We start from the raw sequence: 559 nt of genomic DNA on the forward strand, positions 1-559 counted from the left end.
AAAGAGAGACCCTAGCGCTGCAGTTTGTCTTTCTTCTTCTTGTCGTCCTTTTTGCGATGCTAGTATTCGTTCAAGATGTCTTTTTCAAGTCCGGGTATATTCGTAAGTTTTATATTGTGCAACTTTGAGGTTCAATGCCTTTCCCGATGTCGTGAGCGTGCCTCAACACTTGAGAAGTTTGGTTGTGTCATGTACTGTCGCAAAGATACGTCTTTTAAACACTGGTCGAAAAGATCAAGTGCAGTGCCAATAATTGAAATTGTTGTCAGTTATACCACTTCGCTTTTTTCGTTAAGCTACCATATCAATTTTTTTCGGGATGATTAATTTTGTATATTGTGTGTTCTGTTTTAACTAACTTGCTTTGGAGCGTTCCAGGTTTTTATTTCCTCGGCAACTACACCTCCGTAAGTTCACCGTTTCATCACTTGACAACCTATAGCTTGTTGAGAATTCATCGACAATGTATTTATAACCATATACAACTTCATACCAACATACCAACATTTACGCTCGCTGTAGTAACTAGCATACAGTGCTGGACTCATGAAACACGCCA

Source organism: Rhipicephalus microplus, chromosome 1, assembly GCF_043290135.1.
Source record: "Rhipicephalus microplus isolate Deutch F79 chromosome 1, USDA_Rmic, whole genome shotgun sequence".
Taxonomy (NCBI): domain Eukaryota; kingdom Metazoa; phylum Arthropoda; class Arachnida; order Ixodida; family Ixodidae; genus Rhipicephalus; species Rhipicephalus microplus.